The sequence below is a fragment of the Cavia porcellus genome, unplaced genomic scaffold, assembly GCF_034190915.1.
Source record: "Cavia porcellus strain 051 isolate PalLab524CR breed Dunkin Hartley unplaced genomic scaffold, mCavPor4.1 scaffold_5, whole genome shotgun sequence".
In the NCBI taxonomy this organism is placed as follows: domain Eukaryota; kingdom Metazoa; phylum Chordata; class Mammalia; order Rodentia; family Caviidae; genus Cavia; species Cavia porcellus.
This window is the reverse complement of record NW_026947488.1, coordinates 41,597,751-41,624,532: the sequence shown is the minus strand read 5'-3', so window position 1 is coordinate 41,624,532 and position 26,782 is coordinate 41,597,751. Positions and strand designations below refer to the sequence as shown.

Genomic DNA, 26,782 nt, shown 5'->3' with positions numbered 1-26,782 from the left:
GAATTTTGTTCAAGTGTGATTCAACCTGATTCTCAACATATCGATGGAATCTGGTAAATTTAATTTGTTTGTAATATGTGTATATATCCTTTATGATACACAGTTTATGTTATCCATTATATATAAATTTGTACACAGACATGTGTATGTGTACGTATATATGCACAATTTTGGATTCATGTTATTTTTATCTGCCACATTTTCTTTAGAACATAATGCTTGGAAAAGATATGACAGTGCTGCATATGGTGACAAGCCTGGCAAAGAAGGACACTTACAAATAAATGCTCTTTGTTACATAATGTGTTTGCACACAAGTTGAGGACAGAATGAGAGTCTCAGGCGAAGCCCCACTGGAACTTCTAGATGCTGTGATCCCCACTAAAACATCTGATATAGGGCTGATGCAGGCAATGACTAGTTGATGTTGGTGGTTTGTTAAGAGCGTGGTTATCTCCAAAACCTGTTTTTGAGAGAATCAATTCAACCTACAGGAGCTTACCTTAACTAAATGTGCTTTAAGGCAAAGATTATTCCTCTTCCTGCAGTTCAGGGTAGCCCAGAGTCCATGACTGAATAAGGGAGGGGCAGACAATTTCCTTTTGCTCCAGGGGTGATAATTCTGATGTCAGTGGGTACTAACTGAGGCTAAATGTTCTCTGACATCACATCTTCACTTGGATCCTTCCCCTATCCTGTCCTGCATTCTCATAAGTGCCCTCCCCTAAATAAAACATTTGCATAAAGATCCCTTCCTCAGCCTCAGGTTCTGCACTCTGTAACCAATATAAAACCCTCTGCATATTCTCTGTGAGTTATCCCTCAGTGTTGATGGTGTACAGAAGATAATGCAGGCCTGCTTCCTAGCTGTGTTGCCTTCTTTGGCCAGTGAGGATGAAAAATGGAGCACTTCATATAACCAAATGTCCTTTGCTTTAACTGAGGCCTGACACTGTCTTATTGATGAAAGGTTTTTGAAAATAATTTCATGGCATCAGGAAGCTGAGAAATTCTGTGCAGATGAAAGCAGAGAACCTTATTTTTGTTCAGTCTCTACTCGTGACTTTCTGTATGAGTGAAGAGAGGATTTTTCATGGAGATTCTATATCATCATCAGTAAAATGAGAACCTTCCCCTGATCACCTTGCAGATTACTATGAGGACCAGTGGATATTGAATGAGAAAGTATTTTTGGAACTGTCAAGTGGGCTGCTAGTATGGAGTCTTTATTTGCAAGACAAAGTAGAATAATTACAATTACCATGAGTGGAAAGGAAGCTATAAAATTGCCTCTGTCCAAGAAATTCACAACATAAAGCTAGGATCAGATTCAGGAGTTCAGCATTCTCTGGAATTTTGTATTTCTCCCCACCTCTTGGAGATTCTTCCTTTCTTTTAGCTTTGTTCTTAAAAAGACTCTTTGTAAGTAGAAGAAAGATAGGTTCAGTTAACATACTTCCATCTATAGCATCCACCCAGGACTTGAAATATTTTTAGAGGTCTGATTTGGGGTAAAGGAAGACATTCTTCTCAGTTGACTATGGAAAAAAAAAATCATGAATCAAATTCTTAAGGAATAATAATAGATTGTACACTCCCTGCCCCCAGCAAAAGGAATGAACTAACAGGGCAAAACTGAGTTTCTTGCTCTCATGTAGGTTCATGCAGTCAGATCGACTAAGGTCATATGGAACAAATATGAATGATGAAAAATGAAGAATTTGTGATTTTCCTCTTAGAAAATTATCTGGATTGATAACCATTACAGAATTCTACAAGTTAGGAGGTGTAACTATTATGAAATAGAGAATATCAAACTTTCATTGATTCTGGAAGGCCACTGGTAGTTAATTGGTCTTGGTATTGTATTTCAGTACTATGGCTTCCCATGGTGAAAGGGCTGTAAATATCTACATCAAATCGCTCCAAATTCTCCAGTTGAATATTTGTTTTTTTATTAGATTTTGTCTTTTTTAAACTTTTTACTTGTCTAATATTAAGTTTTAATGTACTTCCAGTGTATCATCCACCCAGTCAAATATGGCCAGAAATCCAAAAATTCATGTTAAGGTAGAACTATCTAAAATTAGAGCACACTGATGGAGGGAGCCTCTCACCTCTGAAGAAAGTACACAGATTTTGTGAATTTTATTTCTTTGTTTAGAAACCTTCTATGCCTAGCTGTTTTTTTTTTTTCTTTAATGATTTTTGATATCTGTTGTTAAGGAACAAAACTGTCTATTTTGATTCAGAATATAGCTGATATTAAGAAACATAGGTTGGATATCTAGAGTTCAGGGATTTTATTTGACTAGTAAAGGAGTGGTCCAGTTCATGATGGCTGAATTCTGAATGAGAATCTTTCACTTGTATTTCTAGTTCTTGCACTTGCTGGTGTAGTTTTAGTGGCAGTCACAGTGGACGCTATGGATGGGATAGGAAACTACAGTAAATAATTGTCACCTGTTGCTATATATCTCTTTGGCCTAAAACAGTGTCTTAAGATAATGATAATCTTATGTCATTCTGGCTTTTCAGTCTGTACTGGATTTGGCTAGGTAGTTCTGCCACAGATTTTACATGAGGTCCCCAGGAGGCTGCAAGGGCTTCAAAGGTGAAATGGGCAGAAGGATCCAGGAGGACTCCCCCTCAGACCTGGAGGCTTGGTGTTCCTCTTTATGTTCTGTATTTTCACATAGTTGGATCACTTAGTGGCCTGACCCAAACTTTAGCATAGCATAGAAATTCAAAATGTAAGTATCCCAAAAAAGCCAAAAACTAGACCTCTAACTCTGCATAGTATTTCAGTCCTCTCCTAACTCACCTATTTCCTCTCCTGACTAAGGAGTTACACTAAAGTATGGGCTTTTACTATTTAGAGCTGGATATAGCAGTCTGGACAATGCTAAATTCTTCAGCTACTGCCTACAGCATGAATTCATAGCATTGGCTATGCATTGGAATAACCCAGGTTTATATAAATGCTAATGCATGATTTATATTCTTGTTTGAAACCAGTCTTTGTGGAGCGCGAGCACTGGGATTTTTAAAAGATCTCTAGGTAGTTTTAACAATGCAGTGAGGATTGAGATGCACTGGCCTAAAAGGGACCACATAGAATCTAAATTCCTCCAAGTAGTGAGCTCTGATCCAAACTCAGTTGACAGCTTGGACAGTTACAAATGTTGGACATTTTAATAGCTTCTTGATTTAGAGTGAGAAGGAATTTTTGCTACACAGTTGAAATAAGCCATTGGGTTGCTAAGTTTTATTATGGAGTTAAAGAAGAAATGATCTATCAGAGAACAAATTTTTAAAGAAAATATAAATAGTTACTTTCATGATTATCATCTCTCAGCAAGAGTCCTGCCTTTTATTCAGTGATTACTACTATTCTATATTAGATATATATGCTATCTATACTCTGTATCTATATTTTACTAATATAAATATACACAGATTTTTTTTAAACAAAACTATTTAAGGAACTTAATCCTTCATGAGATTTAGTATTCTACTTTTGGCATATTTTAAAGAGCCTGTTAAAATATTTCAGCTACTTTAAAAGCTTACTAAAAAATTTCAGGTACTTTTCTACAAATTCTGCACATAGGACTAACTAGCGTTACATTATTTAACGCAACAGTTGTACACGGCATAGTGCCTGTGTACTAAAGAAAGGTTCTAAAGTGGCCATAGCTGCCACCAGCAGTAGAAATTGGTCAGACTCAAAAACATGAGGAAGGAAGAGAAAAGGAAGAGCCCATGGACACACATTAGAACATGCTGATCGTGTCATGGGGAATCTGGGGCTGAGTAAGTTGCTGCAATACTGTCGGATAGGCGGAGATGGGAGATGGAAATGCATAAATGGAAACAGCAATGTCAGAACTGAGGGCAGATGCTGGCGCCTTCCTCTGGTCTGCATGGCCTCTTTCTTCTGTTTCATTTGCATCCCTCTGTCCCAGGGGTAAACCTCCCCCCCTCCCGCCACCCCTGCAATTTGGGAAGCTCTCAAGAGCTGGTCAGAGACAGCAAGGGGGAAATGCAATGTCCATGCAAATGGTAATAAGTGGTCCCCATGCAGCTTTTCCTAGAGAATTAGTCTTTTTTTTTTTTTTTTTAAGAGAGGAAATTATGCACAAATGCTTCAGAAGCCTTTTGCTCATGGTTAAGTGTGCTTTGTGAAGCTTCCACTTTTCTCATGGGTCTGTGTCAAAAGCAATCTCTTTCTAAAGCCTCTTGTGGAATCTGGGAATCTCCAGTAGGTAGTATCATTGTTGGAGGGAAGGGGGTCTTAATATACAGTTGGTTGCTTATGAAGCCCCTTGGTCTCTACAGGCTGCTGGGAGAAACATTAGTCTGTGGGGTAATCCTGGGAGGCAGACACAGCAAGGTTAAAAGGGAATTCAGGTGTTGGAGGAAGCTTTGAGCCTTCCAAAAGTCAGAGGTGTGTGACCAGATTGGGAAGAAGGACAGCTCAAGCCTTGGGAGGAGATGCTAGGAATGAAGATGTATGAATGAACATATGGAGCCTGGGAGAATGCAGAAACTGTCCTTGGAACCTTCAAATGGAGAGAGGACAAGATTCCCTATGAAAGCATCAAATTTTTCTTGGGGCAGAGTCAGGGTGTTGAGAAGAGAGGGTGATTCCCAGAAGGTGCTGTGGGCATGTTTGGGTCTGAAGGGATGAGTGCAGACTTGGCATAAAGATCAGCCTGAGGTCAGGAGTTTAGCCAGGAAGAGAGGCCCCTACGTTGCGGGGCAGTGAAAGATTGTATGGTGCTTTGTGGATGTCCAGCCCTCCTACAGGAATGAAGAATTCATAAATGGAAAGGAGCAAAGCTTCTAGCCTGCTTGGAAATTCTAACATTAAAAATTGAGTAATGAGAAAAGTTAACTAGAATGCTATATTAGAAACTAAACAGCACATGCAAGAACACAGAACTGTGCAGCAGTACAAAGCAGTAGAGTAGGCAATGTACGGGTGGAGACTCAGTGTCTAGTGCTGTTACTTCTGAACTGGCAGAAATTGGGCACACTTCTAACATTCCCGTGCAAAAAGGCCAGGTGTAGCTTTAGTGCAGGTGGTAAATCCCAGCAAGATCATCCTTGTATGTTGCACATTATCCATCACATGGAATAGATTTGACTGTTCTGTTATTATTGCCCAGCTAGCTCCTCTTCCATCCCTAAAAGAAAGACATAAGTAGTAAAAATGAAGTTAATATACAAGTACTAAATATAGTGCTCTTGATCAAATTTGCAACCTGGTTTCCCATCCCTCAGCCATATGTAAGAGTGCTCGGAGAGAGGAGAAACGTGGAAGCTACGGTAGAACTGGGAGGAAAGTTCCACAAGGCAAATACACATATCCTGATGTCTCCCTAAGACGGTGATCTGGGCAAATAGAGGGGAAAATGTTTTGAGAAACAGGAACTTCCCAATAGCAAAGATGTTTATTTAAAAAAATCAACAAAGACGGGAAATTAGAAAAGGAAGGAAAGGTATAAAAAGGGGTAAAAGAATAGGAGGGGCAAATGAGAGAGAGAAGGGAGAAGGAAAGAATAGGAAAAAGAAGAAGTAGGAGGAAGGCAGGAGGCAAAGCAGCCAAAGACCGATAGGGAAGTGGGACATTTACAGATGACCCCACCTCCAGCACCTCTGAGAAGGCAAACTGAGAACGAACAGCTCTATGAGGGCTTCCTGCACCTGTGGGCTCCTATGGGGCATTCAGAGTTCTCTCTACTGCCTATCTGGTTCTGGAACTTTAGATTTTGAATAATGAGTCTCACCAGACAATGTAAATGTGCACAATAACAATGACCTTTGCAGTAGTTTTCTTGCTGTCATACTTTTAAATCCCTAGGAGCCAAAGTAGAATATTTCCCGGTCATTATGTACCTAAAATGTGAAATGTTATTACTGCTTGCCCATGACTGGTGGATATATTGTTTCTCTTTCTCAGATTTGTGTAAACTCATGTCTTTATGACCTAGCCCCTCTGGACCCCATCCCTCACTGAACATTCAGAAACAGGGTCTTCTTTTTCACACATAGCAACAAAATGAGATTTTTCAACTAGGGTAAACTTAATACTGCCATATTAGCCCACATGGCAGAATTTTTTTAAACTACCCCTGTCTTTGGAATCCTAAATATTTCTAAGAAAATAGGAATGGCAGTGTTGCTCTCCTTTCTACAAGTTTGATTATCTCCCTCTAAAAGACCAACATTAACTCCCACCTGTGGTTCAAATTCTGCACCTCCTATTAATTTGACTAATAAAAAGTGTAACCATTACACTTGGAACAAATATTACATTTGTCTTTGATAGAATTGTCTTTGCCTACTTACTCCAAACTCAAGAGCAACGTATGATGTTGATCATCTTGGATAGGTTTCTTCCGCAGAGTACAGCGCAGATCTTTATTCAGAGTAGGGTTTAAACATTTGCTGTGCTTATATTCTATTATTAACCATATTGATTGGACAATTTATAGCATATGATGATACTGTCATTTATATAGCTGTGATGACAATGTACTTATTCCTGGACGTTATAGCTAAGGTTTGTGTAAGCTGCCAACTCTTCAGTTTTGTAACAACTCTACAAAATGAATGGAAATGCTGCCTATCAAAATGCTTTATCTTTTTATCATCCAGCACATTTCCTTGCAAATATGACTTCCTTTTCCTTCAAAAATGCTATACAATGGTAAATAATAAATGCCGAGCAACACTGATTGAAAGGCTGCCTTTTTATATGGTAAAAATGGAAAGCAGGCTGTAGAGCTCTTCGCACAAAGCGAAGGCCTGTCTCCATTTGCTACGAGTTATGAAAATTCATGAGGTGAAAAATTTCCACAAGATGTTTATTTAAGAGAAATATATGGTGGCTAATTTCAAGCAAATGAAAAAGGTTGTTGCCATTTTATGGGCCTTGCAAATAAGCAAATTCCCGTCCTTGTCTAACATTTTCCTTGCAACTCCACATGTGTTACCTGAGGTCGCCTGTAGCCAGTTCCTTGTTTCAGGCAATGTGTGAACAAAAACCCAAAGAGTGACACCCAATATTGAAGTACTTAGAAAGGTGTAGGAAAAAATCCAGTGTGGACCTATACTCATCATAGATCCTAGTCACGCAGAATAAATATTTAAATAAAACAGTATAATATTTTCCTATTTCAAACTTTATGGAATTTTTGGTTTGCTTTTTGTCTCTTCTGAGGCTGTTAGGTCCTACTGACCTCTGGGCCCATATTAGCATTTGTGGATGCCTCTGAGTTGCCCTTCACTCCCAGTGCAGACCTGGGGCGCCATCTACAACTTTTTTTCTGGCTGGGACCCCATACCTCACCTATTGTGCTGGCTGCCATAGGAGTCTTTTCTCCAGACAGGTATCTTTAGCTAATGGAGCTCTTTTATCCTGGAAGTCGCTACTGGCCAATGATTGATACAGGGACACCAAAAGTGAGTCCCCTTACCTCAGAAGAGTGCTGAGCTCCTGTGCAATGAGGAAGCAGCAAGGGTCCCACTGTATCACATCAGCTCCTCTGCACTGAGCATCCCCTTTCCCTCTTCACCCTGCTTCCTTCTCTTTCCTTTGCCTGAGAGCTCCCCCTTCAATGAATCACATGACTTCAACTCCTTTTATCATGCTCTGCTAACAGAGAACCAGAATTACAATAGCTTGTGGTATCCATTGATGTTACCCATCAGGGCTGTCCTTCAAAAACCCTGGGATGACCTGCTATTGCATTTGAAACAATACATATATTCAATAATTCACAGAAATTTTACCTGTATACAATAATGTAAGACCTGCTGCTCAAAATCTCCCCTTCCATCTTGCCCTATGAAAACACTAAAAATGGGGTTCAGCATCTCTTTTAGAAGCAGCCAAAATGGCTGTAGCCCCTCTTTCAAGCCAGTTTATGTGGAATTTCTCTAGAAATAATAAAACAACTTTCTTGAGGGGGAGAAAACATGCCTTTTCTCTGTTTCTTGCCACTGAAACATTATGTACGATGAAACTTAATATAGCTCAGCTAATAATTTACACAAGGGCATGGCAAGGTTAGAATGTTTTAGCTGCCCTGTTGCCTTTGCAATTGAAGAGAATAGAACAGCAAGAGAGACCAAAGAAACAACCTCATACATTCCCCAGGGCCTTGTTTAATGGGGTGTATACAATCAAATTTCAACAAGCCATGGTTCCATTATCTATGCCAGGGCTTCTCAGACTCTGTCTGTGTGTGTCACCTGGGCGATCTTGCTTGTGAGTAAATTTTGATTAAGGAGGACTAAGATCATGCCTGAGATTCTACCTATCTAAAAATCTCCCATAAGATGATGATGTTAATTTTCCAAAAATCGTCTTTCTAGGCTATGCTTAGTGAGGCCTGCACCTTTTAGATACAGTACTTCACAAGCTCTTCTAACATGGAGAAAAATAGGGAGCCCTTTGCAACTCATTAGGCTCTATAAGGAAAAACAAAAGCAAAAATTGAACAAAACTTACACATCAGTAACTCTTATAAATAGAGATATAAAAACCCTCAATAAAACACTGGCAAAAACAACCTAGTAACATACAAAAGGAATTATAAAAATAAGGCATTCTTAAAATGTATCAACAAGTTAATCAGCAGCACAATAAAATGTTCTGAAATACCAGCTTGGAGCCACTGTACTTAGGATTAGCAGATTTAGTAAATAAAACTGTAGCATGCTCAGTTAAACTTGAACTTCACCAAACAATATGCAAATATAGACACACTTAATATTTACATACTTTTTTTTTTTTTTAATGCAAGCTTAGCTGGCTGTTTTTCAAAGGCAAAATGACCATGAATGGTAAACTTTTGGGATCAATCCAGGACCCCGAGGCAACCCCAACAGAACAACAAAGACACTTCCAGAAATGGGACAGATGTGCTAAGCAAGGAGGAGTTCTCTGAGGGGGATTAATGGCAGTGTGTTCTTTTACTACAACACATTTCTTTACAACTTACATATTTTGATCCCACCTTGTACTAGGTTAATGTCCACTGCCAAGCACAATAGGAGAGGTTAACAAGTCTTAATTGAATGGGCAAAAATTGGGAGAATTAGTCAGGAAGTGGTCATTTAGAATCTCTCATTCTCTGTTGAGGGCACTGTGACTAGGTAAATGATGACAGGTATGCTGGTATATATCACCTGCAGCATCATCATGTGTCCTTGAACTCCCCAGGGCCCTTTGGGCTGGGCAGCCCAGGCACAGTGTTCTAATCCCCAGTTTCAACCTCATCCTTAGACGCATTAATCTCAAGGATGGGAGTGGGAGACTCAAGTGAAAGAACTTCCTTGTCTCATGAGGAGCTTACACTGGGAGACCTGAATTGTTTTTCCTTTGTTTGTTTTGCTTTGTTTTTTTGTTTTGTTTTGTTTTGTTTTGTTTGCTGCTGCTGTAGCAATGAAACACAAGCTTAGTGACTTAAGGCAACACAAATTTATTGTTTTAAAATTTTGACCACCAAAAGTATGATATGTATCCTAGGAAGCAAAATCAAAGTGTTAGCAAGCTTCAGGCTACATTCTTTTTGAAGGATCTAGGGGGAAAAATCTGTCTCCTGTCTTCTAGTTAGGTGGCCTCATTCCACAATATGGCCCCTTTCTAGTCATGGCCTCCCACCAGCCTCTGATCCTATCACCCATCTCCTTTCCCGGCTGACATTCTCCAACTCACCCTCCTCTCCAGTGCTTAGGATTGGTTGAACCTGGGTGGTCCAGCACCACAGCACAATCCCAGCCCTTTTAATTTCACACAAGATCGCACTAAGGTTCCCAGGCTAGCCTCATATTTCCCAGGCTTGCCTCAGCCTCTCCAGTCACTGGCATGGCTGACTGTGCCATTACAAGTAGCTCAATCCCCTTTGGAAGGACACACATGCTTGCATTGAGCCCTTCCAGTCATCCAGTAATCTTTTTATTTAGGGGTCCTTAGTGTGTTCACAACTGCAAATTCTCATGTTTTACATAAGGCAACAGATTCATAGGATCTGAGCATTAAGGTGTAGACATCTTTGGGGGCCATTACTAGTGAATTATGTTCCATAATACTCTTTATGCTTGTTACCTAGTTAAATGTAAGTTTTCAAAACATGCCATTATATTTACAAATTCTTTTGGAACTCTTTCACTTTTTATTAGGTTGTTTTTGTTTTGTTTTGTTTTGTTTTGTTTTGTTTTGTTGTACCAGGGATTAGACTCACAACCTTGTTCTTGCCAGGCAGGTGTTTACACCATTGAGCTAAATCCCCAGGCATTCCTTCATTTTTTTTTTTTTTTAAGATTTTTGAATTTTCTTTTGTCTTTAAGAGCCTCTACCTGAAGTAACATGATTTCCTTATCTAAACAAGAAGTATAGGGTTTATTTCATCAAGCCAGTGGTATGCAATCCCAGAGGCACATGAGTCAAATTTATTTGAAGTCGGAATACCGAGCCCGCCCACCAAATTAGTTAAAGCAGGGTCTCTAGGGATGAGGCTGAGCCTTCTGTCATTCTAAAGACTCCTACATATTTACAGAGATTGAGAACCACAGTTGTCACTTAACCACTGCTTACCTTGTCTTTTTCTTTCTCTACTCCACCCCCAACTCTTCTTCTGCTCTATTTGTCCTGCTGTCTGTAAATCTGTCTCCATGACTGAAGTACATTGTTTTAACTGGCTTGTATTTGATAAGAAAAGACATATAAATGCTACTAAAACAATCAGTCAGGTATGCCTTAGCATAGACAGTGATATTCTGAGAACAAAAAAATAAATATTTTGCTTTACCTGAAGAAGCTACTTGACATCTGCAAGTTCTGTACCTCTCCAAGCCTGAATTTTCCCCATCGAATAAGGGTTTTAAAACAAAATTCTCTTGGTCTTTTCTAATTTATAATCCCAGAAGTCTAAATAGAGAAAAAGAGTGTGGTTGTGTGGGATGAGCTCTGGATCTTCTATTCTGAAGATTAGATCTGATTTAGTTAAACAAGTTGTGTTAGTTTTGCTTCTTTCAGAGCAGAATTCTAGACCAAAATTTGAGTGCAAATGGTTTGACAGGTAATCCCAGAAAATACCAAGATGGCATAGTAGGTGATACGGGGTCAATTCCCAAGATTAGTGTCATTGTGGGTAACTAGGATTTAATCCTTTTGGATAACTGGATGTTATCCTACAATTCAAAATTCAGAGCTATCCCAGCAGAAGGAACCAGAGACTGGTTGTGGGAAGACTGCATGCAATGCTTTATTTTTATCAGTCCTGGGTAGATAACTGCTCTTGGGGAACTGTTAATTTTCCAGCCCTTCCAGCCTGCTGTGTGCAAGGGCAGATGAGTGTGGTGGTAAGAAAAGCCCTCAGGCAAAGAGGTACAAATGCTGGCATCTTTATGTCAGGCCCATATGCACCAAAAGATCAAGGAAAAGGGGACAGAAACAGATGCTAATGTTGTTCTTTTTTGTTTTACTTTTAAAGGCAATATATTATTTTTCCTTCTGGATTTGATCCATTTGGGAGATAAATGGGGAAACACTTCTAAAGCACATTGAGAGTCTTCTCCACTCTTTTGGGAAATTGGCTATAGGCAGGTACCCAGACAAGCATACAAGTTCTGTTTAGAAGAATCTCTTCAATGCACTACAAAACATATGAACATTTTCAGCTTGTTCAGGCCACTAAATGACAAGTTTTCTCAAATAGAAGGTTAAGGAAATAAATTTTCACTACTGTAACTAAATGAAAATAAATATCACTTTCAAATACTGACAAATAATGTTGTAGGTGTTAAGAAAAGGTGTCACTGGTATACTGTTCATTTTGTGTCTAAAATCAAAAAGAGAAAAATGGAGCACATAAAGATATTGGCCTTTCTCAGACCCAGGTTAGGACTCGGGAAGACACAGATGCATTCTGTGCCCACTGTGGAAACAGTGTCACCATTGTTACCCAGATGCATCATAACTCTGTGTATTCTGCCAAGCCCAGTAACTCCTCCCATATCTCACTGTAAAACATGAAAAAGACAGTCCACTTCTCACCAGGTGGGGTTTGAGGAGGTCCTATCCAGAAGAAATAGGAGCCTACACTCACCCCATTGAGTAGGTTCTTGATTCATGTGGTGGAAGAAAATTTCAGGCTGTGTCAGTGGAAGGTGCAGATGGGTTAATTAGGCAGAGGTAAATAGTATCTGTAGGCAGCACACATTAATGCAGGATCCAGAATGGTCCACCCGCAAAAGCAGGAGATCAGTTTTAGGAAATTCAGTGAGGTAGACAAGGATCCAATCAATTATTATTTCAGTTCTGGTTTCCATAAATCTGGAGAAATCTTCATATTTCAGTAGTGAGTTCAGTGCCTGTAAGATGATAAGATAATTATTTTCAGCATTATATTCAGAGTCCTATTAAGCTCTGCTAGAATTCAAAGGGATCCTAATTTACAGCAGTGGGGTCTTCTGGGAGTAGCTGAATGTCCCTACATGCCTCTTATCTTGGTGCTCTCAGTCTTGAAGATACATGAGTCAGACTAGGTAAACTTAGAGCAAATAAATTCTGTTTTGCCAACTTTTCCTAAATGTTTAACATTCTTATGTGTCGAACTAAGCAGGGATCTGGCCCAGAGTTTTAAAGCAATAAGAAACAACACATTGAGTTTCCTTGTCTCTTGTCTTCTATCCTGCCTCTTGGCCACCTTTTCATCTAAGGATTCAGGGTATTACTGGAACTAAAGGATAATTTTAAAGCTGTATAGATAGGCTAGACTTACCACTAACTTCAAAATCCACCTAGAATTTCTTCTGTATCATAAAAATAGGATGCCTGTGTTCAGAGCCATGATTCCAAGACACTGGAGTCTTACCCACAACACAGAGAGGAGCAGCGTCCATGGGGCAGGTTCAAGATGGTACAGATTAGAAGAAACAAGAGTGTCTGGAGGAATAGCGCTAGTGCAGAAGGATAGAGTATGCACCCCAACTGGAATGAACCCATGGATTCCACTAGCTGCAAAACAAAGGCATGGGTTCAAAGCCATCAACACCACAAATCCCACTTCATCTGTCAGAAGACCCAAGCTGCATGAGAGATCCCAAAGGAGAAAAACAGAAGAAACACTCAGTTGACTAAAGCTTACTTAAATTACTTCTCCACTGAAATATAAATAAAATGGGCATTACTTTAAGTCTCTTAGTGTATGCTGGTTTATCACACATGTTTAGCTAATTAATATAGTTAACTAATGACAAGAAAAAATAGGTATTTATTAAAGAAAGACTTTAACATTTAAACAAACATTTATAAAAGTCCTGAATTAAAATATCCCAAAGTTTTACTAGAATCTCTGTATTGCCCACTGTGTACAGATATGTCTTGTAAACTTCTTTTGCCATGCTGTTGTTTATGCAGGAACCCAGCATGGGGTCCCTTTTTCGTTCCTCTCTGTCAGACCACAGCAGGCTGCTGTTTAACACTGATTTTCTTCACAACGTTTACCTTGACCAGTCTTGTTTTAATGTCTTCAGCCAGCAAACATACACAATCAATAGAATTCAATAAATTCACACAATAAAAAAAGTGTTACCTCCCATATAGACTGTATGCTTCTTGAGGGAAACTCATCTGCAGCTTGAATGATACTGGTGTTTTCTTAAGATTCAAGGTATGTAACAATTCACTTAATAATAAGTCTTTGTTACAGGCCTCAAAACACTTTTATGTGCTGTTACTTGTAATACATGTCAGCAATGGCAGAACAAAGAAACACTGAAAGATTCAAAGGATATGCATCTTAACTCTTTGCGTGTTAAATTGTGTTTGGTCCTGTTTAGGATCATTCGCTTGGCAGCTTTCAAATATATTTCATGAACAGTGGAAGAATACCAAGGGAGTGCTAATCTTTGAAATCATTGCTAAGTGGTATTGCTGTGCTGAATATCATTATAGGAGTTACACAGGGGTTCAAAAAGGAGATGGTGGGGGTACTGTCCAGGGTAACAATATGAGGAAAGACTGAAGATAAACTATTGCTTGCAGTACTAAATTCCATTGAGCCAGGCTCATTTCCACTTTCTTGCTTTTGTTTCTTTTCTTCCTCATTATAAGACACGTGGGAGGCAGGTTGAAACTCTGGTCTTCATGGTAACCAATAGGAGCAACCTCATGCAGATAGATTTCCTCTCAGTTTAATGATTCTGTCGTTTGAACTTCAGGAAGGTCAGGTTTGGGGATATTACATTTCTGCTGGATGAGCTCTTATTGTTGGTGATAATTTTACAAACCACTCCCTGGTGGAGAACTGCATTGAGACCCAGCAGTGACAGTTGAGAAGATCTAAACAACACAAGCATAAAAATGAATGAGAAATCTCAGTCTAAGTTTTCTCCAGGGAATATGATGTGAAATCCAGAAACATTCACAGAGTTCACTTAGAAGAGCATCTAAAAGCAAAGACAGAGTTTTCTTGGACTGTTTCAGTGCAGAGTTTGAAATGGATGCCTCTTGGAATAAGAACTAAGGGATCTCCTTTTACACTTTCTCAGTTTCAAGTTCAAGGGTTAGGGGTAATGTGCTGGTTAAGTTTCCAGAGTTTATTATCAAGATAACTTGAATCAAAGTGTACTTAGCCATAATCTGTGTGACTCTGAGCAGGTCACTTAATACTTGTTACCATGGCTCCTTACCTATAAGCATAGCCTGTGCATATTACATCCCAAAATTTCTGATAAATAAGGCACACAGAAAATGTTCATTTTTATTATGGCTTGATTTTATAATTTGCCTTGATTCTATAATCGTTTAGAAAGTCCTGTGGTGCTAGTTTCTTGATTAGGATGTCAGAAACAAAGATTCACTTGGAAAGAGTTTAATATGGAAGCACCTCCATGAAATACAGATGACAGAGAGAAGAAAACTTCTTAGGGAAGAAGAAAGGTATTAGGAAAATGTAAAGCTTATTGGCCAATTCTCAGCTTCAGTCTGACCCTGAGTAGAGTGACTTAGTTCATCCTGCCTCAAGGCAAAGGAACTCCAGTTTCATAGTTCAGCACCAACCAGGCACCAGTTAAAATGTCAGCTTAATTGGAAATTCTCAGAACTTCTAATTTAGAATGCACAAGCAAAAATGGGTTTCAGCAGCTTGAGATTACTCTTCCAATAGAAGGCACTGTTGTGGCTTTGTTGGTAACAAAGTGGACAATCATAATTAGAAGAAAGGATTGGGGAGGAGTTCAGTAGTAAATGATCGTTGAGCATTGAAAGGGCCTGGATTCAATCTCTAGCACTTAACAAACACATATTTGAAAGAACACAAAGAAAGAAAACCACTGAAAGTCTTCAGGAAAGAAGATCAGTGTGGTGGATTGATTAATGGTGATCAATTTGTAATAATACCAGCTGTACTGAATCAGCATGGTTCTCAGTGTAGATGGTCCACTTGAGGATTGTTGCCAGCATAAAAGGGAGAACTGGAGTGAAAGAAAGTGTTGTTGGTTCTCCTGTTGCTGTTTGCTCTCCTAGAGGAGCTTGTTGAGCTTCTTTCCTGATATGAACTTAGCTGTTCTCATTGTCAGAGGAGCTTGGGACCTCATTGTTACTGGGGATGGCTGTGGTACTTTTCAGGGGGTCCTTACTTTGAATGTTACTTCAAAGTAAGGCTAAAGGTTCTTGGTTCTAGTGCAGAACCTTCAACCTCCTGTCACAGATCCTTCACCCCACTGGTGCGGGGGAGGATGTGGCTTGCACTGCTGAACTTTCAGCCTTCCCAGTGTGGTTCTGTGAAACAGGCTTGCATGAGTCATTGTCCTGGGCTCTAGGTCTCCATTTGGACTCATGGGAGTCCATGGCTAGAGTCCATTGCCGTGGGTTGTGGGCTTTTAACTGAACTCGTGCAAGATATTGCCATGGGATCCAGCCCTCAGCTGAATTCTCTAGATCTTTAGTATGTGGACAGATTTCTTGCACTTCTTATATTTGACTGTGGGTGATTATAATAAAATAATATTATGGATTTTGTGTCCTGTGTTGTCTTGTTTTCCTTGCAGTCCCTGACTACAACAATCACTATGCACATGGCATACCTTTTGTTTCACCATTGACCAGATTTGGTTTTGAGACTTCATGAAGAGTTTTAAGATACTGTCAATCAAAAATTTAAAAAAAGAAAATAGCTCATTCTGGTCAATGTACGGCAGTGTATCTCTAATTCAACTTTGCTTCTGTAGGAAAGAATAGAAGAATACCTCCCAATCATCTGATCCTTTGTAGTTTGCCACACTCCTCTAAAGAACTAGGCAAAGTGGTTTTCCCTTGTCATCATTCACTTTAATTTTATTCACTTTAGAGTTTGACGCATTCAGAATCCACATGGGTGTGAAGCGACCTGGTAAGCACATTGTGTATAGTTTCTGTGTCTCCTGCAGCATAAAGGTAAAATCCTACTGGGCTGATGAGATAAGTGACCCTTACAGGACTTGTTTGATGTCTTCAATGATAACAGCAATCCTTACTGTAAACATCCCACCAGCAGCCACATTCTTACTAGGAACTTTACTAAGTGTTTTACCAAGAATTTAGGATCCAAAATGCCTGGTATTGTAGGCGTTATTCTCATTTTAGTATATGTGCTGCCAAAGGGAGTACATTATTTGCATTTCACAAATGAAGATGTGCTTCATAATTTTAACAGATTGCTCCATTTGTTTGCCTTGAGGTAAGATCAACTCCAAAGGATCCCTTGGGACTAGAGTAAAGCTTCTCCTCCATCACTCAGCTCCTTTTTCTAAGGTTCCCTCATTTCTTCATAGAAGGAAGCCATTTTCCAATAAATCACTTGCAGATGAAGCTGCCATGGACACTCACCTCAGGTGAAGCTGCCTTGGACACTAGTCCAAGAGTATAAGACAAAGAAAAGGTCAATCCTACAACAGATCTCAGGGTTAGTAAAGATAGGAACCCACATCTGCACCCAGATTGATCTCCTTCTTACAGTCATGTTCCATCACTTTGTACACTTTCCCAATAAACCATTGCTTAACAGATACATTTTCATGTACAGCATTATGACTCTGTAATGCTCAGCCTATCACAAACTACTTCCAACTCGAGAACAACTGTCTCTGGTCAGATGTTGAAGATATTGACCCATTATCTAGCCCCCCCCCCCAAAAAAAAAAAAAAAAAAAAAAAAAAAAAAAAACCTAAGTGTGTGAAAGGCTGGAAACCATGAGAGAAGGGGCCAAGCCTCCACCTCCATGTTAGTGCATTTGTGTGGGCTAAAAGGTTGGTTCTCGCTTCCTTTTTCTCTCCATTTGAGGACATGTTTTAGATCTTGTCTACAATGTGAGAAAGGAGGAATATGAAGTAAAGCTAACGCAGAAGAACAACTGGGTCCCATTTGGAAAGGCAGATTCTGTAAAATAAAGCTGAGAGTCCTCTGGAACGTGGACTCTGGAGTTTGTACTGGGGAGCTACACAGCCCTGCAGGCCAATTGCTTTCTACTCATCGAACCAACTCTGCAAAATGTCCTCAGCTACTTGACTGAAGTTCTATTTAAAACCAGATCTAACTGTGGATTTCAGAGAAGTCCATCTTCCATTCAGTACCTGTTTCCCTGCTTGCTTTATATGTCACACAGCAAATGTCATCATTTTTATTATTTAATCACAAGTATTGCTGATTTCTTATTAGTGAGCCACAAATGCACATTATTTGTACAGAGATTATTCAAATAAAATTCAATGATTAGACAAATATTTGGACACATATTATCTTAAATTGACTCATTACATAATTTACACAACTATTATACTTAGCATATGTGCAAGCTAACAATAAATACAGTTATCTTCACTAGAGTTGTCTTTAAAAGAAAAAGACCCTGAGATAAGAACTAAATGCAAAGGTTTAATTTGGGTGAAAGCCCAGGACAATAAGAGTAAATGCAAAGTGAAAAGAGGCAGGAAAGTTGGAAAATAGGTTGACAGGAGACTGTCCCAGCCTTGCTTCACAAGCTGTGTGTAGTTACAGTCTAACATGACAGGAATATTGCTCAGTACCATGGGATGTCCTGACATATGTAATAGGAAAAAATGCACAGAAATAAATAAGAAGTCATTTTGTTATTTATCTATTTACCTGTGCTTTGTGTCCCAGGTCAGAAGTGATCCCACATGAGTAGCCAATCCCATCCCGGTTCATGGGAGACTTCCTGAGTAGTAGTTCTGATCCATTATTCTTCCTTTATCACACCAGTGTGTGATTTTGCAGGAAGTTCTGTCCAGTGATGGACTCTATTTCTTCATCCTCTGAGTTTGCGCCTAGGAGAATGGCTTGGACCACTAACATACAGAGCACATGATTGTGCAACAATTGCCAGACGAGGAGGCCAGATCCAATGCTATTCTCTCTTGGATCTCTGCCACCAGAAGAATGAGGCTGGGGAAGCCAGCTGGAAGATGAAGGTTGATATGGAGTACAGAGAAGACATTCCTGAGGAGAACATCACAGATGTACCACTGCTAATTCATATGTTGAGATTCTGACCCCTCGTGGGATGGCATTAGGAAGTGGAGGCTTTGTGATGTGATTAGACCATGAGGGTGGAGATTAGTGCCCTTGTAATGGAGACTCTAGAGGCTCTATTCACTTGAGAACACAGTAATAAGTCAGCTGTCTGCAACCTGGAAGGAGGCCCTTACCGGGATCCAGTCATGCTGCCACACTGATCCGGGACTTCCAAAGATGAAGAATAAACCTCTGTTGCTCACTAGCCACCTAGTCTATGGCTATTTGCTAAAGCACATTGAATGAACTAAAATAACTATCCAGATCAGACTAACCAACTAACTCACCAAACATGTATAAATAAGTCAGTCAGGCCAAGACCAGACTTGTAGGAAATTCCAAACACTCCAGAGATTCAAAAGCAAGAATATGAGTTTATCATTATAAATCACTTTAATTCTAATGTGCTTGTTTCATGTAGCATTACCATAGCTGTAGACTTCTGATCTGAAGTGTAACAAAAAGGTAGATATATATTATATTAGCAGATGTGAAGACAGGAAAGGCTAAATGACTTGATTAAAATCACACATTAAACTTCTGATTGGAACACAGGGATACTTAATTCCATGATTTTAATGGCTACACTTTATAGCTTAATTTTCCTTGGATCTTTGATTTTTATTCCTTGCTGACTAATGGTTCTTAGTGGATAATTTGAACATGTTATCTTCCTCCTTAAAATGCTGTACCTCTTTTAATTTTTGTACAAATAAATATTAAGTACACAAAATATTTAATATAAAGAGGATATCATAAAGAAAAAGAGGGAAAAGATACCAAAAGGAAAACAATTAATACAAATTTCACCATGAGAGAAGGAAGGCAAGTGAAGCTTAAGGAAATTGATCTGGACAATATCTCTATGGGGGCAAATGGTATCCTAGGCAACATGGGAGTGCAACATGCACAGATTTTTGAGGTTCAACGTTTTGCATCTGCTTTTGTAGAAAGTGGATATTCTTGATTTGCTTTGTGTTTTCTGTGGAAGCTGTAATAATAAATGGATTGGACAAATGTTCATAATGTGGTTTATGACATCAGTCACATGCATTTGTTTAAAGCCATACCCTAAAGACTGCCAATATCCAGGGTAAAGACCTGGTAACTCTAGTCAATCAAGAGTGTTTGTTGTATTTATCCAGCTGGATTTGAAAAGCAAAGCAGACTACATGCAAGGATGAGGTCAGGCAACAAGCATGGGCCTGCAGAGGCACAAGCGTTTATACATCTGTCCTGTTGGTGTGGCAGGGAAATACAGGCCTCATTCCATTAGTGCTAATGGAGCCAATCATAAGAACCCAGTGCACATCAGTGTGTAGCCTCTCATGTTTTGATATTTTAATGCACAAAATTGCATCTCTAGAGAAAGGCTTGCCACCTCTTAAGTGCTCCCAATTCCCATTAATGCTAATGGAACACACACACGCATGTGCGCGCGCACACACACACACCCTGCTGCCCAGAAAAGTGGCAAAATATGGCAGATGATTAGGTTTTGGGAACATCATCATAGACTTGCAAAGGCTGCAGAGATTATCTGAAATGATCTCTTTCCAGGCATGCTTAAGCAGTGTCATTATACAGTTTTTTTTTTTTTTTTCCTCAGCATCAACAACAGATAGCTGACCACATTCTTCTCTGCAGAAGAAAGAAGCTGATGTGGAAATATTATTTGGGGATGGCTTTAATATCCTCAGAAAACAGGGGAGTATTTTTAAAGGAAGGCTGCAGGGACAGGGAAGAGGGCTGGAAGAACCTCAGGTATGCCCAAGGGAACACCAAGATGGGCCAGGCAGGGGGAAGGTAAGGAAAGGAAAGTGTGAAGTATCCTTTGGCAGGTGGTCCATAGGTGGGAAGGGCTGATGGAGATGCTGTAGGCTGCTCTGTGCTGCAAAAGTGTAGTGTGAGCTCAAAGGCTGCTGGCTGCTCCCCTACTGGACCTGTTCCTTAGGGACAATGAACTTCTGTTATAGGAAATGCATGAAAAGCATTTCTGGCCTTTTCCTACCATTTTTCTATGTAGAGAGGTCACAGATGTAATTCTTTATATGGTCTAAGGTCATTTAAGAGATAAAATTATACAATTTAGAGATAAGGTTATGTGATCAGAATAAAAATGAATATGAAAATTCACCAACCCTTATTTGCCCTCTCTGCAAATGTGGCTGATTTTTCTGCTGTTGAACTAGAATTGTGTCCTTCTGGTCACCAAAGTTTAAGGAAAGATCAAGCCTCAATTAGCTACACATGTACACATCACTTGTAAGCATGAGGAGGTACCCTACACTGATCTTGATCCAGAGACCTCATGCCGAAAACTCTTAGCAGATGTATTCTTTGGTTTCAGCCCTTATTCTTTGTTTGCTGTAAGTGCAGATCAAAAGAGTTTGTGGGGAGAGGTAATATATTTTTACATCTTACAATTAACAACTCTGAGACAATAATTTCCCCAGAGAGCACTGGGACATGACTCAGAGGGTCACAGATGATTGCACAGAGAAGAAAAAGTGAGAAGAAAAAGAAAAAGTTGCTACAGAGGGACCAAGACAACTTTTTCTTACATTCTCCTTTAGGAAGAACAAGTATGTTACTGCGATGATAGACACTGTAGGAGCTATTCTTCCATAGGCCTTATACCTTTTGGGGTTCAGAGCCACAGAACTACTCTGAGATGCTGACAAAGGCAATCAACCATCTCATGAGAAAAACACACACATACACAAACACGCACAAGGTCACTTATAGTTGCAGGCAGTTGGGAAACTTATAGGTCCCCTTGTCCATCTTTAGCTCTGAGATTAGCAACTGAGCCAAACAGAAGTGTTCACGGTCAGATTCAACATAACTGGGACACTGGATCATGAAAAATAAATGTGGGAGGTCATCTCCCCACCTTTCTTCTTTCTTCTCATTCTTTCTTTGTTCCTTCCATTCTTCTTGCCTCTTATTCTGTTTAACAGAGTCTCACTATGTATCCCAGACTGATATGACTTCTAATCTTTCAGCCTCAGCCTCTCGGGAAGTTGAGATTAAAAGGATGCAGAACTGCATCTGGTTAATCTCATTTCTAATCTCATATAGATTCTTTCTGGTAGCAATGAGACTTTGACTGGGCATTATCAAGACTGGTGGTAATGCTAGCATACTGATATAAGTTGCAGTGCTACTTGCTGCCAAGTTTAAATAGTGAGCAAGGATGTGGTTTAAGATGGTAGTAGACTCATAAAATGACTTTGAGAAGTACATGTATTCAATCCTGTATCCCACTTCTTGTGTATACATATGTATGTCTGTGAACACCAAGCCTTTGTTCGTGGGAAATAGTGTTCTATTGGCATCACTCCAGCTATGAGGAATCAATAGATCTTCAGCAATATTCTGTTTTTGGGACATCACCTGCTTACTTGCCTCTCAGTTCTGGTGGTTTCCTAAAACAAAGCACATATTGACCGAGCATCCATTCTCCTTCAGAATATCATTCCTGTCTCCAGCATGTTTTCCAGCAAAGGACACAATTCCATATCACACCTGTAGGGACAGAAATAGTAGATGACTCTATTTGTAAAACCTTTTAAAACAAAAATACAGGTATTAAATCCCTTGACTGCCTGGACCTTTAAATATAAGAATAATCTTTGGCGCCTACGTTTTTCTAGTAGTTTGTAACTGTCGCACATTGAGAAGAAGGTTTTCAGAAGGAAATGAGTGTTAATGCTTCAATCAAATGTATGCATTGTTGAGTTTGCGAGACACAGATTACTGTGACCTCAATTACTGCAGTGAAAGATGTCTTGTTTTACCTCTATACCTCTTAGGAGAAAAAAAGGAGTGTTTATTTGGTTTAAAAAAAAGAGCAGATCAGATATTATATACCTGATTTATTATCTTAAGATTTTTGAATCATTAATTAAAGCTAGATGGAGCAAACAAAGCAAGATTTGAATTATAGTTATATTTTTACTTAGGTCAGATTAATTTTATTCTTGAAAATCAAATGCGTTTGACACTCATAGGTCCACTTTAAAAACTACTTACAACTTAGTCCTATCATTTCAGGCTGACCAATTTTTTGAAATGATAGAAAAAAGAACAACCAATATAAAGATCTTCGCTACAAATTCATTACTCTTGAATATGCTTACAAATGATTGAGTTTGACAGTCTATTTTGTAAATCACTGCTACAGAGTTCTAATTAATCCTGTTACCATGAGAATAGACTGATGGAGCCTTGACTACATTCAATCTGTGAAAGGATTGGTCACCACTGAATTCTTTCTCTGTAAGTTTCCCAATTCAGCATGGACTGTTTACCAAGGGCACACTTAGTCATGGCCTAAGTGTCCTTGTCTTTATAGGGAACTTGTGTAGGTTATATTTAGCATGGATTATCTTCATCTTTCTCATCATCACTCCAAACCCCCACCTGCTAAATGTAAACATTAGGCTTTATGCATATGTTTGAGAGTTTCTCATCACTGTGGCAAAAATACTTGAGAAAAAGAACTTAAACTAGGAAAGATTTACTCAAGTTAATGTTTTCAGATAGTTCAGTGGTTTTTGTTCTAGGCTTCTGGTTCCACTACTGTGGGTCTACAGTGAGGGAGAATATAGTAGTGGAAGAGGAAAGTTCCTCACTTCTTGCCATTCAGGAGATAAGGAACAAGGGAAAGAGCCAGAAAGGAAGAGGCTGGACTCAGCTGCTGTTTCCTTTTCCTTTAAGGAATGCCATCAAATTAGGGTTCATCAGAGTATTAATCCACTGATAAAAATCCATTGCTAAAGCCAAAGCCTCATGATCCAGTAACTTCACCAAACCCCACATCATAAGATTATTGCATCTGTCAAGCCCTTCACACACAGGGTAGATTCACATTTAATCATCACAAAGTCAAAGAACTTTCATAGGCAATTCTGAAGGATAGGGTGTCTAGCAAACAACACCATCTTTCTTAAATACCAGCGTATTTTTCATAAGCAACATTTACTCAGGGAAATACCTGATTAGAAAATTATGTTCTCCAGAGATTCTCTATTGCTTTATCTCTCTCCTTGCTTCTCTCCAGACATGAAACAATAATGGATGATGCATAGTAAACCACAAGGTTTGGAGAACTTGCAGAGATGGATTTTAAATACATAGAAATAGGTTAAAACATCTAGTAGTTGTAACAAATGTGATCTGTTAGCCTTTGTCACCACCCTCAGATATCACCTGTCAATTAATGTCTTTATGAAAAGGATCCAGGCTTGCTGAAGAAGATGGAAATCTAAGTCTTCAGTTTTATTCACCTGGTTGTGTCAACTAGACAGACTTTTACTTAGAAAAAGTCCTCAAAGAAACTGAGGAATATGGAAGCTTGCCATGCAAAGCAGTACTGTAAGTGTGTGTATGTATAAGGTTTCTTATAAATCACAGCTTTCCTTCGTAAGAAGAAGTTGATGCTCTAAGTTCCCTCAGGCGTTCTGTAGCTTTGCTCAGATCTAGACTTGCAGGCCATTGTAGGAAGGCGCGATGACACTTAATGTGCTTAACTTCCCTCACATCAGCAGCACCATGCTTTTGATTTTCTTCCACTCTATCCTTTTTAGGAAATGGTTGGAATTACAGTGTGGTCAGAATTACAGAGATGACATTGCAAATTCATTCTCCACATACAAAGTAGATATTTTAGAAAATCATAAGAAAGGGAACTTGTACGTTCTCCAAATTCAGGACCAGAAATACAGAAAAGGCTCTCAAGTTGATAAGTGGTCTGCTGTCTCTGGCTATTGCTCTGTGTATACTCCCTGCTAACTTTCTATTTTAATATAGAAGGGAGAAACAGTGTTCAGATTGCATGTGTCTAAGGTAAGCATTATTAAGTTCCAAATAAGATGTTGAGTGATTTACAAGTGAGTAAAATCTACAGTGCTGCTTAGGGATCAATACATGTGACTCAAATCGTTTTTCCTCTGGGCCCTACTTTATCCAGTCTGTTGTTATCTGGCCTAAATGAAAAGTGTTGTACTTCAGACCTTTGTAAATATATTGCTTAGCATTTATTAGGTAAAGTAGTTAGTAAAATTATGAAAGCATGCAACCTTGAGATCTCAGTGCCGCAACACAGCAAAAGTATATTTCCTGCATATGAGATACTCACTGAGTGTCTAAGCAGTTACCCAAATGCATGCCACCTTTGCACATCAACTCCTCATCCCAACATGCTGGAGTATGTAAGTGTTAGCTGCACACTGGTAGCTGGTGACCTTCTTACTCACCAGTGCAGTTTCCAAGTGATGAGAAAGGGATGCATAGCTTTTTCCTGCAACAAATGAGTCATGCCCCCCAAAGTCTGTGGTGCTCACAGGCAGGGCTTCAGTAAGGTGACTGAATTGTGGGAGCAGTGTAGCTGCCTTGCGGGTAGGAGGTGGGGTCTGTCGGAAGAGGATGGTCATGGGGGGTATGACCCAAAGAGATGGTCATGGGGGGTATGACCCAGAGAGATGGTCATGGGGGGTATGACCCAGAGAGATGGTCATGGGGGGTATGACCCAGAGAGATGGTCATGGGGGGTATGACTCAGAGAGGCCTTTCTCCCTCCCGTGCTCTTCCCTTTTCTCTGTACTTCCTGACCACCATGACATGAGCAGCTTGCCCTCCACTATGCCCTTTGAGTATGCCAATCTGCCTTCGAGTTGGCCGACTATGGACTATAAAACTATGAACCCAAATTAACCTCTCCTCCTTTAAATGTGAGTGTAGGTTATTGTGAGTCAGTAACAGCAAAGTGACTAAGCTGTTGAGGCTACATACCTCTCTTTCCATTGGCCCGAACCACACAAGGAGTCAAAGAAGTGTTCAATCATCCTATGCTCCTGGAACCACATTTGGGTGAAGTCTTTCAAATGACATTCACGATCCCAAAGTAGCATTTTAACTCTAGCTACAAAAATATCTTGCAGCTTTTAATTCTTCTCCTTCATAAAATAATCCCTGGGTGCTACCTTGCTACAAAGGAAGGAAGAAAAGGAACAGGAATCCTTATTTCTGTGATAACCAAGAGGACACAGTGGCTGATGTTTGCAGGTCATGATTTATTGGATGAGCAGAGCTACACACTGCAATGCTGCATTCTTCTAAGACACTAAGCAACAGCAGGCCTCTGAAAAAAAAAAAATCCCAACTGGCTCCCACGCTGAATAGAAGAGAAGGGAAAAGTAGCATCCCAGCTAGCTCTAGTTGAAATGGAAATCTGCTCAGACCAAAAATAGACCTCTCATGAGCTTTGTCTTTAAAAAAGAACACCAAGGCTCAATAGTTCTGGGTGACATATGTTGAATCATTTAAATTTTGTTTCCCTCCACAGTTTAGTCAAAAAGTAAATGGCTTTGAAGCAGTAAAAAATAACAAAGAAAATAGAACTTTAACTCAAAAAGACAGCTCAGGAATTTCTCCCAGACCAAGGCAGCCAAAATATTTGTTAGTCCCGGCCATTTTCCATTTCTCTTTCTTGCTCCTGGCATATAATTCTGTAAAACTGTATTAAATGGCAATACTATAATATCTCACTCTATTATTGTCCCTCATCTCTCCCAACTCATCTGGTTATTCTCTCTGGAAATGCGTATCTAAGGTTTTCTATCTGCTCTTTCTATCTATAGGACATTCAAGGTCCTCTTTCAAAGCTCTTAGCTCCCCAAGGCTTTCTCTGCAAGTGTTTCATGCTATGCAATTATCACTTTGTGAAATAGTGTTCTTTTCTCTAGGAGCTCTTCTAAGTGGTTGAGTACTTAATCACACACTGACTTGTTCAATAAATGTTGCAAGTGTGTTAGTCAGGTCTTCTCGGGGAGGTCAATTGGTCTTAGACACACACCATTTCTCTTTTGGATTCAGATACACAGACAAGATGTTGTGGTTTAGGTGTTTGGTAGTTATTTGTTGGTTGGCTACATAACTGTATCCCCTTATGCAAACTGGCACAATGTGACTTCTCTGAGGCATGTGGGTTACAAGTGAATATACTTTCTTTCTGGCTGTTCTTGCTGTGAAATCTCACCCATCCATGTCTGGATGATTGGTAGGACTGAGGCTTCACGGAGTCCCTCAGTGGGCCAATACACTGCTATTCCTGTCTCTGTGACATTGGAGATGTCTGCAGATGGGATTGCTATTTCCAATTCTCTGCTTATGCCTATAGTTAT

At 39.5% G+C, this 26,782-nt stretch overlaps 2 long non-coding RNA genes across 2 annotated transcripts in view; one reads left to right on the top strand and one right to left on the bottom strand.

Annotated features, from left to right (window-relative positions):
* The window catches only part of LOC134476050 (uncharacterized), a 132,502-nt gene that overhangs the window by 94,034 nt on the left and 11,686 nt on the right, over positions 1–26,782 (top strand). The gene's annotated exons all lie outside the window — the stretch shown is intronic.
* On the bottom strand, positions 1,206–25,684 carry LOC134476048 (uncharacterized). Its single transcript, XR_010047488.1, has 4 exons — positions 25,392–25,684; positions 18,165–22,124; positions 12,126–12,390; positions 1,206–5,192 (listed from the first exon to the last, which is right to left on the bottom strand). It is a non-coding gene; the product is annotated as an uncharacterized LOC134476048 (long non-coding RNA).